The sequence below is a fragment of the Glycine max genome, chromosome 10 (assembly GCF_000004515.6).
Source record: "Glycine max cultivar Williams 82 chromosome 10, Glycine_max_v4.0, whole genome shotgun sequence".
Lineage (NCBI taxonomy): Eukaryota > Viridiplantae > Streptophyta > Magnoliopsida > Fabales > Fabaceae > Glycine > Glycine max.
The window spans coordinates 27,014,635-27,030,979 of record NC_038246.2 but is presented as its reverse complement, the minus strand read 5'-3'; the positions used below and the strand labels follow the sequence as shown (position 1 = coordinate 27,030,979).

Here is a 16,345-nt window from a genome sequence, read left to right as displayed (position 1 = left end):
TGAGGTAAAAACATCAAGCTAATGACGTTAAAGAAGCACTTCCTGGGAGGTAACCCAGTTCTAATTTATGTTAGTTTGTTTTATTTTATGCATTGTATCATGTGGAACTTGCTTCATAATCATTACATTGGGATATATCAGCTTGTTTTTAAATGATAGATATAAGGGTTTCAAACTTCTTGAGAAAAGGACAGAGTTATAACTTAGATTTTTTTTTTGAAAAATAGTCCTTTCGCTAAGCGCAAACCTTGTGCTAAGCGCATCTTTGGTCATGCACTAAGTCGAGAGTCTCTAACGCTTAGCGCTCAACCCTTGCATCTCAGGCTGATTTGGTCTGCTAAGCTGACCAAGGCTGAGCTAAGCCCATTTCAATTCGATTTGAATTGGGCTAAGCGATGGCCTGCTCGCTTAGTGCATTGTATTCTCTGGCTAAGCGCGAGACGTCGCCGCTAAGCCCATTTTGATGCGGCCTAAATTAGGGTTCATTGAGCTAAGTGCTACTCATGCCAGCTAAGCCCAATTCCTTGCGGCCAAAGTAGCGTTAAGCGATCCATCAACTGCTAAGCGCCTACCCCTCTGTAATCAAGATGCATTATTTAAGCTAAGCTGGCCCAGAACCAGGCTTAGCGAGAGTTGCAGGTATTTTGTGATGGAAGCTTGCTTGTGAAGCTTCTATAGAGGCTGGATCTTTGAGCTTCACTGAGGTCCTTCAATGGTGATTTTCCACCATGGAGATGCAGCGGAAGGCAAAGGAGAAGAAGAGAGGGGAGGCACCATCCACAAGGGAATAAGCCATGGAAGAAGGAGCTTCACCACCAAGAATGTGCCTTGGATAAGAAGCTTGAAGAGGATGCTTTAATGGAGGAAAAGAAAGAGAAAATGGGGGAGCACGAAATTGAAGGAAAAAAAAAGAGGGAGAGAAGTGGAACTTTGAAGTGTCTCTCATAAGACTTTCATTCATCAAAGTTACAACAAGTGTTACACATGCTTCTATTTATAGACTAGGTAGCTTCCTTGAGAAGCTTTCTTGAGAAAACTTCCTTGAGAAGCTAGAGCTTAGCTACACACACCCCTCTAATAACTAAGCTCACCTTCTTGAGAAGCTTCCTTGAGAAGATTCCTAAAGAAGCTACAGCTTAGCTACACACACCCCCTATAATAGATAAGCTGACCCCCATGCCAAAATACATGAAAATATAAAAAAAGTCCCTACTACAAAGACTACTCAAAATGTCCTTAAATACAAGGCTAAAACCCTATACTACTAGAATGACCAAAATACAAGGCCCAAAAGAAGGAAAAACCTATTCTAATATTTACAAAGAAGAGAGGACCCAACCTTGGTCCATGGGCTCAGAAATCTATCCTGGGGTTCATGAGAACCCCAAGGCCTTCTTTAGCAGCTCTAGCCCAATCCTCTTGGAGTCTTCTATCTAATACCTTTGGGGGGTAGGATTGCATCATCCCCTCCACCTTGGAAAGGATTTGACCTCAAATCCCGAGGTTCTTCATATTCTGGGCCCCTTCCCTCGACACCTGTAAAATGAATAAAAACATATGTATTAGTGGTGTTGGGTATGTTAGAGTAGGGTAAGGTCTGAAAACCCCTTTCATGGACATCTTCCCATGAGGGAACATTGTTCCTCACCAACTCAATGATTGGTGCTACAAGTATATAAAAATATGGGACAAACCTTTTGTAAAAGTTTGTTAAGTCATGGTAGCCCCAGATTTCCCTTATACTTGGTGGAGTGGGCCAATCAGGAATGACCTTTATTCTCTTAGGGTCTGTGGGAACACATTGACCACTATTTAAAAAATAAAGGAAAGTAATGAAATAAAACATACCTTTTTCTGTATTTTCATGTTGATTATTCCTACGAAAAAATACGACAAACCTAAGGTGTCCCATATGAGCACCTAAGTTTGTATTAAAACCAAAAATAAGAACAAACTTACCTAATGAGTCCCTATGTACATGAATCATAAAGATGTTGCGTGCATGACTGATTTTACAAAAGAGGGTCTCAACACTCAACACATTCACCATATCACTTATTTTAGGGATTTGGTGCCTATTAATACCTATTTTGGACACCAACAAAGCACAAGGATTTAAGCTCTTACGAACTAAACCCTCATCCAATAACTCCTTTACTTGAGGAATAACCTCAAGCCTAAGAGGTGTGGCAGTGCTAACAAGTGTCTTTTTACAAAGGAGAAGATGTGGAGGTTGTCTAAGAGGGAAAAATTATTTAATATTTGTCTTTATTTCAAAATGACTTTCTTTCTTAGCTAACCTCTTGGAGGAGACACTTACCTCCTTACACTCCTCCTTAACCATTAAAGGTTGTCCTTATTCTTGTGGGTAGATTTCTTCACTAGATTCTTCCCCTTTTTCTTCTTCACTTTCACTAGAGGAAGGTGAAGTAGTAGCCTCATCTTGGCTACTATAAATTTCTTGGCCCCTCATAATCATGGTTTTCTTGGTGGGGCATTGAGAAGTAATGTGTCCTCTTCCAAGACATTTAAAGCACTTTATGAGCTATTCTTTTCTTGCACACTAGCCTTAAGGGGTTGTTTTTCTATTGTCTTCCCTTTATCATCTTTGGGCTTAGAAGGTGTCACCCCTAAGATGCCTTGACCTTGGTCTTTCTTTGGATAAGAGTGAGAGCCATAAGATTTTGAAGTAGACTTCCTTTTAAGTTGTTGCTCTATCCTTATTTCCCAATCTAAGTTAGCCTCTACATTGTCCTTCCCGTGGAAGTATGGGAGGTTAATGTTAGCCTCTTGAGGCTTTCTTTCCTTTTCTCTCCTATGGGAGTGAGGTCTAAGATGTGACCTATGCCTTCCTTCCTAAAAGTGACAAAGTTCTTCACTTAGGCTCTTGCAAGAGTTATGACTACTATAGGAGGCATGTTTTTCTCTTTTCATTTCTTTCATTATTTTTCTTCTTTCTTCCTCTCTTATTTTCTTTCTTTCATCTTGACTCATTTCTTCTACTCTTTTTTTCCATTTTCTTTTCTTTCTTGTTTTTCTTTCCATAACTTGAGGGAAATCAACTCATCTAAGATTCTAGATAGAGGGTCCTTATGACCAGTACCCTCACCATTAACACTAATTGAATGATGACTCATGTTGGTTCCTAAGTTGTGGTTCTTTCTTGTTGGGGGTTTGAAAACAAAAGGTAAAAGAAACTACGGTTGAAACTAGCCAAAATAAACAGTTAAAGAGGTGTGAAAGATAAGGTAAAAACTAATTGGTAAAATGCAAGCTATCTAGGCGGTTTGACAATGGAAGGTAAAGGAAATAAGCTATGAAAGTAAGCAAGAAAAGTAAACTAGGTGAATCCTAAGAGTGTTTGGATGACCACGTTCAAGGTTCCCAACAAAACACTCACTATCCTAAGGAAAAATTGCCTAAAATTATTACACACAAATGAAAGTTTGGTAACCTATTGGAGGCTCCCAACACACTTCCAATTAAAGGCCTTTTTGTTACAAAACTTGAAAGCAATGAAGGTAAGTAAATTGCAAATCAAAAAATTACAAAACGTCCTCAATTTTTGTGGTTGTTCTCTCTTTGGTTATTCACTCAATTTAGAATGGCTCTAGAGTAGAGTAAAAAAAACTATAAAAAAAAAGACTCAACAAACCTCTAGCTTTGGCCCTTGTTTATTCACACTAATTTTCAATTGAAATTTAGGAACTGAGATTGGTATAAAATACGAACCAATTATAGAATAAATTTTGAGCCAAAACAACAAGCACACTTTCCTTTCACCTTTTTTTTCCTGGATACTGATTTTTCTTCCAAATTGTGTGATTTTTAGTATTTTTTCCTTTTATCCAAATCACTTGGTTCTTTCTTTATAACTTTTTTCCAGATGTCTAGAAAATTCAGTAAAACTTTCAGCTCAAAATTCGAAGTAACCAATTCTATCCAATACCCTATGGGGGGGAGTCTTCTATCCAATACCCTTGGGGGTAGGATTGCATCATCCCCTCCACCTTGGAAAGGATTTGACCTCAAATCCTGAGGTTCTTCATATTATGGGCTCCTTCCCTCAACACCTGTAAAAAGAACAAAAACATATGTATTAGTGGTGTTTGGTATGTTGAAGTAAGGTAAGGTCTGAAAACCCATTTCCTGGGCATCTTCCCATGAAGGAACATGGTTTCTCACCAACTCAATGAGTGGCGCTACAAGTATAGAAAAATATGGGACAAACCTTTTGTAAAAGTTTGTTAAGTCATGGCAGCCCCAAATTTCCCTTATACTTGGTGGAGTGGGTCAATCAGGAATGACCTTCATTCTCTTAGGGTCTGTGGGAACCCGTTGACCACTATTTAAAAAATTAAGGAAAGTAATGCAATAAAGCATACCTTTTTCTGTATTTTCATGTTGATTATTCCTATGAAAAAATACGATAAACCTTAGGTGTCCCATATGAGCACCTAAGTTTGTATTAAAACCAAAAATAAGAACAAACCTACCTAATGAGTCCCTATGTACATGAATCATAAAGATGTTGGGTGCATGACTGATTTTACAAAAGAGGGTTGTTTGATGTGTCATTATTTTCTCCTATTTCTTAACCATTTTTGTCACCATTTTAATTACTGATTAGCCTTAATTGTCAAATTAATTATGTAGTTTTATCATTTGGTCCTACTTGACTAATTTTGTGTTTTTAATTTAATTTTAGGAGAATTATAAGTAATTGGGCTTGAATCCGGAATTGGGCTTGGACTTGAAGAGAGTAGACAATTTTATTTTATCAAATCTTATCTTATCCAGATTTTATTTCATCTAGATTTTATTTCATTCAATCTTATCTTATCTTGTTCAGATTTTATTTTATTTATGGGCTTGGACTTAAAACAGATTTGTAAGCTTTGGGGATGAGGACCTATATAGCAGCACCAGGGTTTTAGTTTAGAGAGTTTTTGGGAGAGGAGAATAATTCTAAGATTTTAATAAAATTCGTTTTCTGCAATTTCGTTTCTGCTGCAATCTATAATTTCATTTTCTACTGATTAATGGAAGGCTAAGTCTCCAGCGTTGTTTTCTCTTGAGGATCAAGCACAACTCTCTTTGAGGTTTTGTTATTACTATTGAATTCTGATCAGTTTTTCCTCTTCACCAATTACTCTGTATTTGTTGCTATTAATCCATGCATGCTTAGTGCTTGATTAATTGTCTCTGCGCTTAATTTACGTTCATGCTTAATGATCAGTTTCGTTCATGATTAATTGGTGTATGTGTTGCTTAATCACATAATGACAACCTTATGTTAATTTTTGCTTAGTAATTTAATTTAGGGTTGGATTAAGTGGTTGAACTGATTAAGGATAAATTCTCGTAACCTAGGATAAGAGACTTGCTTGTGAATTAAGGGGAAACAACATGTTTTAATTCTGTTATTTTCTAATTCAAATTTGCTTGCTGTTTAATTTAAAAAAACAAACAACCCCCCCAATTCGTTACTATTTTATTACTATCTGTTATGAACGTTTGGTTGACCATTGCTTATTTGGAGACGACCTAGGATCACTTCCTAGATACTGCATTTTTAATGTTTATTTGATTCGAGTACGGCCTCGATCAAATTTGGCGTCGTTGCCGGGGAGCAGTGGGCCAAAGGTTCATAATAGTGTTTAGTTTTTTGTGTGTAGCTTTGTCGTTTAGGTTGTGAGTGTGTGTTGTTTTGTTTTGAGTAGTGTTCTATTTTGCATTTCAGTCGTGTTCCCTGTTTTAGCGACTGTTTCAATTTTGTGTTTTGCTATGAACAGTGATTAGCGACTAATTCTACAATTTAATTAGCGATTTTTGTTTTGATAGTTAAAGTTGCTATTTTTGGCTTATTTTTTGTGTGGTAGTTTTTTTTATCCATATTTTGTGTGAAAATACCAGGAGCACTTGGTGTGGCAGTATTTGAGAGAGACAAAAATTTTGGGAACTTGTTTTTGTTGGATCAAGTGGCCTCAGAATAATTAAGAAGGGGGGTTGAATTAATTATTCGTAAACCTTTACTAATTAAAAATTACTCTTCTAAGGCTTTTAATAAATTGTTAAGAGAATGAGGAGTAGAAGAGAAAGTTAACAGAAAGTAAAAGCGGAAATTAAATGCATAGCGGAAAGTAAAAGAGTAGGGAAGAAGGAGACAAACACACAAGAGTTTTTATACTGGTTCGGCAACAACCCGTGCCTACATCCAGTCCCCAAGCGACCTACGGTCCTTGAGATTTCTTTCAACCTTGTAAAAATCCTTTTACAAGCAAAGATCCACAAGGGATGTACCCTCCCTTGTTCTCTTTGAACCTAGTGGATGTACCCTCCACTAGAACTGATCCACAAGAGATGTACCCTCTCTTGTTCTCAGTCAACAACCCAAGTAGATGTACCCTCTACTTGTACCACAAAGGATGTACCCTCCAATGTGTTAAGACAAAGATCTCAGGCTGTTAAACCTTTGATACTTTGTGAATGGGGATACAAAAGAATTCTCAGGCGGTTAGTCCTTTGAACACTTTTGTATTAGGGAAAGGGAAGAATCAAAAGAATTCTTAGACTGTGTCGTTTTGAATTCTTGGACAAGGGAGAAGGGAGACACAAAAGAATTCAAGCGGTTAGTCCTTTGTTCTTTTGGAAAAGGGAGAAGAGAGACACAAAAAGAATTCAGGCTGTTAGTCCTTGGCGAATTCTTTTTGGCAAAGGGAGAAGAGAATGAAAAGATGAATAGCACAAGTTTTCAAGGTTTAGAAAACCAAAAAACTTCAAAAATCTTTTGGTACAAAGAAGAAGAAGAAGTTCAAAGAGATTCAAGCCTTGTAAAAGATTGATTGAAGTAGTGTTTTTAAAAGCAAATCAAAGCCTTGCTTTTATAGACTCTTCATGTCTGGCCATGAGGACCATTTAGAAGAGTTATAACTTTTAGAAAAACTTAAAACCAATTTGAAAAAGTCAAAAACCTTTTGAAGAGTTACATCTTTTGATTTTATTCAGAAACAATCACTAATAATCGATTACCAAATCAATGTAATCGATTGCACAAAGCTTTTATGTGAAAGGATGTGACTCTTCACATTTGAATTTGAATTTCAACGTTCAAAGGCACTGGTAATCGATTACCAAAACATTGTAATCGATTACAGCTTTTTGAAATTCATTGGAACGTTGTAAATTCAATTTGAAAACTTTTTCAAAACAATTTTGCCACTGGTAATCGATTACAACAATCTGGTAATCGATTACCAGAGAGTAAAAACTCTTTGGTAAACATGTTTTGAGAAAAATCATGTGCTACTCAATTTTTGAGAAAAAACTTTTCATACTTATCTTGATTAAACCTTCTCTTGAATCATGAATCTTGAGTCTTGAATCTTGATCTTGATTCTTGAGATCTTGAACCTTGAATCTTGATTCTTGACTCTAAACTTTCTTCTTAAGTCTTGAATTCTTCTTGATTCTTATCTTGAACTGTTGAATTGTTCTTGATTCACTTGAGTTTTTCTTTGATTGATCTTTGAGATTTTTGTCATCACCTTTGTCATCATCATTGTTATCATCAAAACACCTTTGAATCACCTTTGATTCACCATGAAGCTTTGCTTCTACAGTTTTTAGCAAAACTTAAAACGGCCATAACTTTTGCTCCGGGTATCAGAATGACTATTATTATATATGCATTTAGGGTAGAAGAAAATTTCCCATGCCGTGGCATCTGACCTGCAGTCCGTTACCATAACTTTTTGTTTTTATTTTTTTAGTATTATTGTCTTATTTTTCTAAACTTTCCTTAGGCAGTTTTCATAGTTAGACTTTGAATTTTTGTCTGGAAATTTTTCAGCTCATTTGGATATCATTTGAGTATAGCTGTAGTTTTACACCCTTGTTAGGTGCTTGTTTGAGAAACACATGATTTGCTTCATATAGTGCATGACTAGGGGCAATCCAGGTGATTTATAACCCTTTGATCCTGAAATAGATAAAACCTTTCATAGATTAGTTAGGCATAGTGTGCATCCTGGTCATTATGTGCATTTTGAGCATCCTGATCATTTTGAGCATTCTGTTACTGGTGATTCTGAATATTCTGATTTTGAGCATTTGGCTATTAATTTTCATACTGAGAACATGGCTTAACCTCCACCTTGTGAGAGGACTCTTAGGGAGATGGCTGCACCTAATTTCACTTATGAAAGCTTGTGCATTCAATATCCTGATGAGGGTATTCCATATGTTCTCAAGACTGGACTAATACATTTGCTGCCCAAGTTTCATGGTCTTGCAGGTGAAGATCCTCATAAGCATCTTAAGGAGTTCCATATTGTTTGTTCCACCATGAAGCCCCCTGATGTCCAAGAAGATCATATCTTTCTAAAGGCTTTTCCTCATTCTCTGGAGGGAGTGGCAAAAGATTGGCTCTACTACCTTGCTCCCAGGTCCATTTTCAGCTGAAATGACCTTAAGAGGGTGTTCTTGGAGAAATTCTTCCCTGCATCTAGGACCACTGCCATCAGAAAAGACATTTCAGGCATCAGGCAACTTAGTGGAGAGAGCTTGTATGAGTATTGGGAAAGATTCAAGAAATTGTGTGCAAGCTGTCCTCACCACTAGATTTCTGAGCAACTCTTTCTTCAATATTTCTATGAGGGACTTAGCAACATGGAGAGGAGTATGATTGATGCTGCTGAGGCTAGGAATTTGATTGAGAAGATGGCTTCCAACTCCTAACAATTCAGTGCAAGAAATGATGCTACTGTCCTTAAAGGAGTCCATGAGGTGGCCACAGATTCATCTTCATCTACTGAAAATAAAAAGCTTGAGGGAAAACTTGATGCCTTGGTCAACCTAGTAACTCAGCTTGCCATGAATTAGAAATCTGCACCTATTGCAAGAGTCTGTGGTCTATGTTCTTCTATAGATCACCATAGAGATCTTTGTCCATCTTTGCAGCAATCTGGAGTCAATGAGCAACCTGAAGCTTATGCTGCAAACATTTATAATAGACCCCCTCAACAGCAAAATCAACAACAACAGAATAATTATGATCTTTCAAGCAACAAATACAATCCAGGTTGGAGAAATCATCCAAATCTGAGATGGGCAAGTCCTCCACAACAACAACAGCCTATCCCTCCTTTCCAGAATGCTGCTGGTCCAAGCAAGCCATATGTTCCTCCTCCAATACAGTAGCAGTCACAACAAAGACAACAAGCAACTGAGGCTCCTCCTCAACCTTCCTTAGAAGAGTTAGTGAGGCAAATGACCATCCAGAATATGCAATTTCAGCAAGAGACAAAAGCCTTCATTCAGAGTCTAACAAATCAGATGGGGCAGATGGCTACTCACTTGAACCAAGCTCAGTCCCAAAATTCTGACAAATTGCCTTCACAAACTATGCAAAATCCAAAAAATGTGAGTGCCATCACCTTGAGGTATGGCAACCAAATTCAAGTGCCTCCATTAGTAGCAACACCTGCACCTGAACCTGTCAAGCTTCATTCTACACCTGAAAAAGAGGATGAGATAGTTGCAGAAAAGAGAAAGCTTCCTAACAGAAATTTTCAGGTAGGTGGACCTTCTTCTAGTAATTCTGACTTGAAGCAGCCTCCTATCCCTCTTTCATTCCCACCTAGAGCAATTCCAAACAAAAAAAATGGAAGAAGCGAAAAAAGAGATCTTGGAGACCTTCAGGAAAGTAGAGGTAAACATGCCTTTGATAGGTGAACATCCCTCTTTCATTCCCTCTTTCCCCTGCCATTCATTGATCAAATGCATAAGCGCTTGGCAGGTAAGTCTCATTACTGTTTTCTTGATGGTTTTTATGGTTATTTACAAATTCAAATTGCTCCTGAGTGTAGAAGCGAAGACTTTGCCTTTGATGTTTTGATGATGCCATATGATCGTGATGTTTTGATGCCTTCTGAAAACGCGCTTCTCAAGTTTAATTCAAGACAAAAATCCAAGAATACAAGATACAAGATCAAGAAGATCTCTAGTGTTTTAGGAAGGGAATTCCAAATTAAAACTGCAAAAGGTTTGGCCAAGAAATTTAAGCAAAAATGTATTTTTCAAGAGATTTACTCTCTGGTAATCAATTACCAGAGGATGTAATCGATTACCAGTGGCCAAAATGACTTATAACAGCTATTAGAAATTTGAATTCAAATTTAACACTGTGTAATCGATTACACTTGGATGGTAATCGATTACCAGCAGTTACTGAATGTTTTGATTCAAATTTGAAAATTACACAAGTCTTGTAATCGATTACAAGAGGAGATTTTCAGAAAATTATTTCCAAGGGTCACAACTTTTCAAATGGTTTTTACACGGCCATCAAAGGTCTATTTATATGTGACTTGGAACACGAATTTGCTTAGAGTTTTTCAGAACAAAAAGTCTTATCCTCTCAAAAAGAAAAATCATTTTATCCTCTCAAGAATTCCTTGGCCAATACACTTGCAATTCAATAAGGAATTAAATGAGTGCTTAATTGTACAATCTATCTCTTTCAAGAGAGATTTCTTCTTCTCTTCATTCTATCTCTCAAAAGGGATTAAGAGACCGAGGGTCTCTTGTTGTAAAGAAATCTGAACACAAAGGAAGGGTTGTCCTTGTGTGGTTCAGAACTTGTAAAGGGATTTTGCAAGATAGTGGAACTCTCAAGCGGGTTGCTTGGGGACTGGACGCAGGCACAAGGGTGTGGCCGAACCAGTATAAATCTGAGTTTGCATTTTCTCTTCCCTTAAACTCCTTTATTTTTTATTGTTTATTGCTTATTATTTCTATTTAGTAAGATTAATTTGCATTATTATTTAGGAGTTCATTTTTAAAAAAGGAATCTTGGGTTATTGGGATAAAATCCAAATAGAATTTTTGATTAAGAAAAGATTGAGATATCTTAATTCAACCCCCCTTCTTAAGATATCTGAGGCCACTTGCCCAACACTGAGTATCAGAGCTTCATTATTGTATAAAGTTTAGAAGCTTCATGAATAATGGCCTCAACAAACTTCTTATTCCCAGAAGGAAACTCTATAAATAGGCTTCCTATTTTTAATGGAGAGGGTTACCATTACTGGAAAACCCGAATGCAAATTTTCATTGAGGCAATAGATTTAAACATTTGGGAAGCCATAGAAGTTGGACCTTATGTACCCACCATGGTGGCTGGTAATACAACAATAGAGAAACCTCGAGAAGAGTGGTATGAAGATAAAAGAAGATTAGTGCAGTACAATTTAAAGGCTAAAAACATTATTACTTCTGCCCTCAGAATGGATGAATATTTTAAGGTTTCAAATTGTTAGAGTGCTAAGGATATGTGGGACACTCTACAAGTTACACATGAGGGAACAACTGATGTCAAACGATTTAGGATAAATACTTTAACTCATGAGTATGAATTATTTAGGATGAAGACAAATGAAAGTATACAAGATATGCAGAAAAGATTCACACATATAGTTAATCATCTTGCATCATTAGGAAGAATTTTTCCAAATGAAGATCTTATAAATAAAGTGTTAAGATGTCTAAGTAGAGAATGGCAACCAAAGGTAACAGCCATCACAGAATCTAGAGATTTGTCTATTATATCTCTTGCTACTCTATTTGGAAAATTACAGGAACATGAGATGGAGTTGCAAAGACTAAATCAACATGAAGAAAATGTAAGAAGAAGAAGGGAATTGCTCTTAAAGCCTTATCTTCAATCCAAGAGGAAAGTGACATAGAAGATTCAATTGACTTAGATGAAGATGAAGATCTTAGCCTATTTGTCAAAAGATTCAGCAAATTTATTAGAATGGGAGGAAATCAAAGAAGACAAAACTTCAAACCTAAAAAAAGAACTGAAGAGTCATCTCAAATTCCAAAATGCTTTGAATGGAATCAACCCGAACATCTGAGGGCTGATTGTCCAATTTTTAAGAGAAAGATAGAGAAGTCTGAAAAGAAGACTATTGGAGATAAGAAGGCAAAGAAGGCCTATATCACCTGGGATGATAACGACTTAGAATCGTCTGATGATTCTGAAAAAGAAATGGTTAATCTATGTCTAATGGGCAAAAATTATGAAAGCGACGAAGAGGTAACATCTTCTAACAAATCTATTTATTTTGATGAGTTACAAGATGAATTTGCTGAATTACATTGTGAATCAATTAAACTAGCAAAACTTGTCTTCTCATCTAAGAAAACAATTTCGGATTTAGAGAAAGAAATTTCAAAATTAAACAAAGAAATAGATATTCTTAAAACGGAAGTTTCAATCTCTAAATCTAGTGATAAAGTTCATGTTTCTACTATGACTAATGAAAAAGAAAATTCATGTAAATGTTGTAGCAAATATGTAGAAGAAATTAAAATTTTGAAAAACTCACTTGCAAAATTTTCTATTGGCAAGAATAACCTAGATGTTATATTAGGAAATCAAAGATGTATTTTTGATAAAGCAGGAATTGGATACAAACCAAAAAAACAACAAAAGTTTTATAGAAGTTTCTTTTCTTTCTCACAAAAATACAATTCTCCTTTCATTACATGTTTTTATTGTGGAAGAAAAGGGCATGGCACATCTACGTGTTAGTTTAAGAAAAATTGCAACAATATCAAAATGATATGGGTCCCAAAAGGATCTTTAGTCAATACTAACACACAAGGACCCAATAAAGTTTGGGTACCTAAGTCACAAACTTGATTATGTAGGTATCTTTGAAGAAGAAATGGTATATAGATAGTGGTTGTTCAAAGCATATGACGGGAGATTCATCAAAGTTCACACATATCTCTCCCAAGAAAAGTGGGCATGTTACTTATGGTGATAACAACAAAGGTAGAATTTTTGGAGTTGGAAAAATAGGTACGAATTCTTCAAACTCCATTGAAAATGTTCTACTTGTTGAAGGCCATAAGTACAACTTGCTTAGTGTTAGTCAATTATGTGATAAGGGCTATCTAGTATCATTTGATTCTTAAAAATGTCTTATTGAACATAAACATGATACAAATATAAAGCATATAGGGTATAGAATTAACAATGTTTATATGATAGATTTAAGCCAAAAACTAGATAATAATAAATGTTTTCTTAGCAAAGATGATGATCCATGGATATGGCATAAACGTATTGCTCACATAAACATGGAACATTTAAATAAATTAATTTCAAAAGATTTAGTTGTTGGTTTGCCAAAACTAAAATTTGAAAAAGATAGACTATGTGATGCATGTCAAAAAGGAAAACAAACTAGAGTTTCATTCAAATCCAAAAACATTATTTCAACTACTCAACCTTTACAATTACTACACATGGATTTGTTTGGCCCTTCTAGAATTATGAGTCTTGGAGGAAGTTACTATGCCCTTGTTATAGTTGATGACTATTCTAGATACACTTGGACATTATTTATCACTCACAAGAATGATGCATTTCAAGCATTTAGGAAACTTGCAAAAGTTATTCAAAATAAGAAAAATCTCAAAATTATATCTATTAGGAGTGATCATGGGGTGAGTTTGAAAATAAAGAATTTGATTTATTTTTTGAAAAGCATGGTATTGAACATAATTTTTCTGCACCTAGAACCCCTCAACAAAATGGAGTTGTTGAAAGGAAAAATAGGTCTTTGGAAGAAATTGCTAGAACCCTATTGAATGATACTCCTCTTCCAAAATATTTTTGGGCTGAAGCCGTTAATACTGCATGTTATATCATGAATAGGGCTTTAATAAGACCCATCTTAAAGAAAACTCCATATGAATTGTTCAATGGTAGGAAACCAAATATCTCACATCTACATGTTTTTGGTTGCAAATGCTTTGTATTAAACAATGGAAAGGATAACTTGGGAAAATTTGATGCTAAGTCAGATGAAGGAATTTTCTTTGGTTATTCCTTGCATAGTAAAGCTTATAGAATATATAATAAAAGAACTATAACTACTGAAGAATCTATTCATGTTTCCTTTGATGAGTCTAATGCTATTTCTCCAAGAAAGGATATTTTAGATGATGTTGCAGAATCTTTAGAACAAATGCATATTCATGGACAAGATTCTAAAGGAAAAGGGAAAGGAAGCAATGAAGATTCTCCAGAAGAAGCCAAATCAAATGATGAACTTCCAAAAGAATGGAAAGCTTCAAAAGATCATCCCCTTGACAACATAATTGGTGATATCTCAAAAGGGGTAACAACTAGACATTCTCTTAAAGATTTATGCAATAATATGGCTTTTGTGTCTATGGTTGAACCTAAAAATATAAATTAAGCCATAATAGATGATCATTGGATTATTGCTATGCAAGAAGAACTAAATCAGTTTGAAAGAAACAATGTGTGGGAACTAGTAGAGAAACCTAAAAACTACCCCATCATAGGAACAAAATGGGTTTTTAGGAATAAGTTAGATGAACATGGCATAATCATTAGGAATAAAGCTAGATTAGTTGCAAAAGGATACAATCAAGAAGAAGGTATAGATTATGAAGAAACATATGCTCCAGTTGCAAGATTAGGAGCCATTAGAATGCTTTTAGCCTATGCATCTATAATGAATTTTAAGCTTTATCAAATGGATGTTAAAAGTGATTTTCTAAATGGCTTAATTCAAGAAGAAGTATATGTGGAACAACCTCCAGGTTTTGAGATACCAGATAAGCCAAATCATGTTTATAGATTATATGGTTAGAAACAAGCCCCTAGGGGATGGTATGAACATCTAAGCAAATTTCTTTTAGAGAAAGATTTTTCTAGAGGAAAAGTGGATACCACACTATTTATAAAGAGAAAGTATGATGATATTCTATTGTTTCAAATATATGTTGATGATATAATCTTTGGATCCACTAATGATTCATTGTGCAAGGAGTTTTCTCTTGATATGCAAAGCGAATTTGAGATGTCAATGATGGGAGAACTAAATTACTTCCTGGGGTTACAAATCAAGCAAACTAAAGAAGGTATATTTGTCAATCAAGAAAAATACTTCAAAGAATTGATCAAAAGATTTGATATGGAAAGTGCAAGGCACATGGCTACACCTATGAGTACTGGCTATTATTTAGATAAAGATAAATTCAGTCAGTCTATAGACATGAAACAATCTCGAGGTATGATTAGATCTCTTCTCTATTTATCTGCTAGTAGACCAGATATCATGTTTAGTGTATGCATGTGTGCTAGGTTCCAATCCAACCCCAAACAATCACATTTGAGTGCAGCAAAAAGGATCATAAGATACCTAGTAGGAACAATCAATTTAGGGTTATGGTATCCTAAGAACTCTACACGTAACTTAATAGGATACTCTGATTCTGACTTTGCCGGATCCAAAATTGATAGAAAGAGCACAAGTGCAACATGCCAATTTATTGGATCTGCTCTTGTATCATGGCATAGTAAGAAACAAAATAGTGTTGTTTTATCTACTGCTGAAGTGGAATATATTTCTACTCGCAGTTGCTGTGCCCAAATTTTATGGATGAAGCAACAACTATCTGACTATGGAATCCTTCTTGATCATATACCAATTAGGTGTGACAATACTAGTGTAATCAATCTATCCAAAAATCTAGTTCAACATTCTAGAACCAAACATATAGAAATTAGACATCATTTCCTAAGAGATCATGTTTTGAAGGGAGATTGTGTGTTAGAGTTTGTTGATACAAAGAATCAGCTTGCTGATATTTTCACAAAACCTCTCCCCAAAGAAACATTCTTTGCCATTAGAAGAGAATTAGGTCTCTTAGATATTAGTGATTTGAATAACTAAGGATTGATTGGTTGATTGAAATATTAATATTTCATGATTGATTGATTTTTTATTCTATGATGTTGATTATGTTTGATTGGTGTATTAATTGTGTGATTAATACTTGTTTGATTGAACTAAATAAGTATTAGTATTGATAATTGATATAGATAGATGTTTTTAGCATAGAAGTAGATATTCTTTGATGAAACAACCTAGATATTGTTCTGGTAATAGATTACCATATCATGTAATCGATTACACAAGAACAGATAGCCGGTAATCGATTACAGCAGCCTGTAATCGATTACCAGAAGGCTAAATGCTCCTGTAATCGATTACATCAAGTCCTCTTCTATAAATACTCATGGCTGCGCAGCCACACTCGTCCCTACATGCCACCTCTTCCCTAATCGTCAAACCTTCATATCTCCCTCAATTCTTAACCAAATCAAGTCCCACAAAGCCCAATCTTCATCATTTTCACTCCTCTTTCAATTCCACTGATTGAAATTTGCTAAAACTTCATCAAATGGCAGAATCGTCGAAGAAGCGAAAGGGAATGTCCTGCACCATCG

At 35.5% G+C, this 16,345-nt stretch overlaps 1 non-coding gene across 1 annotated transcript; it reads right to left on the bottom strand.

Annotated features, from left to right (window-relative positions):
* Window positions 1–8,517: 8,517 nt before the first annotated feature.
* Window positions 8,518–8,624, bottom strand: LOC112998213 (small nucleolar RNA R71). The gene has a single exon (XR_003263253.1). It is a non-coding gene; the product is annotated as a small nucleolar RNA R71 (small nucleolar RNA).
* Between the last annotated feature and the right edge of the window lie 7,721 nt (window positions 8,625–16,345).